A 2,862-nucleotide genomic window follows, 5' to 3' on the forward strand; every position below is an offset into this window, starting at 1 on the left:
AGCCCGCGAGCCGCGCGCGCACCCAGCTGGTCCCGCAGGAGGCGGGCGAGGCCTCGCCAGGTGCCAGGCGCACAGGTGAGAACACAGGGCCACGCCCAGAGCAGTGGGAGGCTCACCGCGTCGGGCATTCGAGTACCGCCCGCTTCCACCCAGGAGACCTGGGGCCGCTCCACGAGTGACCGCGGCTGCCCGGAGCGGAGGGTGCGGGGAGCCGTCTCGGGGCTCCTGCGGGCAGTGGCAGGGCACCGGGCACCCCCTGCCCAGCGCTGCGTGGCGCTCGGGACGGAGCTGCCGGCAGCCAGTTAGCTCTCCAGCAACAGCAGTGCGCTGCGGGCCGCGCGGACACCCTCGCCCTCCTTCCCGACACAAAGGAGAGTCAGCCCCGCGGAGCCCGCCAGCCCAGCGCACGCGCCGGGCTCTCTTCTTCAGTCAACATGAGTGGGTTTTTCTGCATTTTTATGCTAGCTGGTAACGGTCAGTATCTGGAAGGTGCAAGAGCGACGGAGAGGGGCCGCGGCCGCCCAGGCCCGTCCCCCTTTCTCAGGCCTCCCTGGGAGAGGCGCAGTCTTGCTTCGGCGGAGGCCTGGGGGCGCCGGGGCAGAGCAGGCCTGGGCGAGAGCAGGCCTGGGGGGTCGGCTCCAGGCGCCCGGCGAAGGCGCCGCTCGGCAGCTGCAGTCCCGCGTCCGCAGGGCGAGGCCCGTCCGGCTCTCCACGCTGGCCCCTGAGCCTCTCAGGGGCCCAGCGAGAGACGAGGCGCAAGCGGCTCCCTCGGAAGCGGGTGTCAGCCCCGTTCACAAGACAGTGTGGCTTTGTCTGCAGAGCAGCCTTTGAAAGAACCGAAATGTCTGAGGACCGTTTCCACTTAAAATTTAATGAGCTCTCTGGAGAAATTAGTCAAGGTCAGAGATCTAAACTTGCCAAATAAACATACTGTCAGAGACTAAAAGGGGCCCGGGTCTCCCCCGCCTTTTTAAGCATTTGAGTAATCCTGTTTTTCCTCTAGCTTCGGATGGAGCAAGTGTTCATAAATATTCATTTTTTCCAACTGGAAGCATTAGGCCTTGTTACTTCGAGTGGAACTAACTGGAAATTAATGATGGTTTTCAGAAAAAGCAAGATTATATACACAGAAGCAATTAAACACAAACCTATTAATTATTTAACAAGTTGTTAATGAGTAGAATTTTAGCATCTGAATTTTAGCTGCTCCAGATTGCCCCTCCAAGTCACTTATCTACTATCCTTTCAAAGTTTGGCTTTGAGGAGTGGAAGAATTGGGGGGCCTTCACACAGATTTGTGCCTCGCAAGAAAGATCCAGATGCCAATTATAGAGAGATGACAAGGAACTGAGTTGGAAACACAGCAAAGAAGTCATCACCTCAGGATTTGGATCCCAAACTTGAGATGTGGTGAAGCTTAATTCCAGATTTAGAATAGTTGTTTTGAGAAAGCAAATGTTAGCGCTACTTCTGTTTTATGTACATGGGGTACATATGGATTAAGGACTTGAGCAAGCGTTGCACATTTTAAGTTACTTGTGTATATGTTTGTCTTACTTTAAGTAAACTCACCATACATACAGAATTGGAAATTTACAAAACCACTGAAGTGCAATCTTCACTTCTGTTCCACAACGTTAAGCCTAAAATAGACGCTCACTGAATATTGCATTTTGTGAAATTGCGCCACCTCAGGCGAAGGCTTGCCACTGCAGCTCAGCTCTAGTAGACCTTATAAATACCTGTACCAAGAAGGCCAATCTTCTAGGAGCGTGAAAGGAAGTGCAAGTTGCCCAAAAGTACTTATCGATGTCTGGTTTCTTCTTCATCCTTTGTGTGTTCTCCCTGGACATCACAGTGGGCCAGTATCTCTGTCGGACTTCTTTCTTAAGCTGCACTTTGCCCTCAGTGACCTAGGTTATGTTTTGTTTTTTGTTTTTTTTTTAGGATTTATTTATTTATGCATACAGAACTGGGGTGCAGGGACAGTGAGAGGATTCACCAAAGACAAGAGTGGGAAGCAGAACAGGCAGATGGACAAAGTCCACCGCTGTGGGAGCAGCGGGGAGACAGGAGAGGTCTGCTGTGCCCTGTGGGTCAGCTCCCCAGGAATTGAACTCGAGTTGAAGTGGCTGGGGCTAGCTTCGTAGTGTGTGCTTTAACCACTGTGCCATGAGCGAGGGCCGAGGTCATGATTTGAGATAGCTTCTCTGGGCTGGTAACACCCAGTTCCAGCTCGTTAAACTCAAGGCATCTAAGATCCAGTTTCCCACCCAACATGTCCACACACACGACCAGTAGCTGCTCAGACATCTTAGTTAGCAGTAGTGCAGTCTTCTCATTTCTTGACCCCAATGCTGAAGTCACTCTCGACCCCGATCCTTGTCTTTACACCCACACCCAACCCATCAGAACACACTGTGGCTCCACTTCACAAACACAAACTCCAGCGCTCCTTCCGCCCACCGCTGTCCCCGCCGTGAGTCACCGTTATCCGCTGGCACCATTAGTTGCTGAAATGGCCTGTGTGTTTCTTCCTTTCCTTCTTCCCCCACTTCCAGGCTATTCTCAGAGGAACCTGGCTGAAAGCTTTAAAATGTGAATCGCATCATAGGCTGCTCTGCCGGAAGCCGCTCCGTGACCTCCCATCCCCAGGGTAAGAGCTCAAGTCCGTGTGCACCCAGCCCCACGCCACCTGCTGTCCCCACCTGCTGTCCGGCTCCTCTGACCGCCTACCCTGCCGTCTTCTACCTTCATCACCATGCTCCTGGCTGTGGCTCCCCCACTGTGGTCAGAAGATGCCCAGAGCACCACCCCCAGGGCTTGGGGAATGACACTGGCAGCATGAATTTGACAACGGAA

Source organism: Condylura cristata, unplaced genomic scaffold (genome assembly GCF_000260355.1).
Source record: "Condylura cristata isolate star-nosed mole 26May11 unplaced genomic scaffold, ConCri1.0 scaffold00008, whole genome shotgun sequence".
Lineage (NCBI taxonomy): Eukaryota > Metazoa > Chordata > Mammalia > Eulipotyphla > Talpidae > Condylura > Condylura cristata.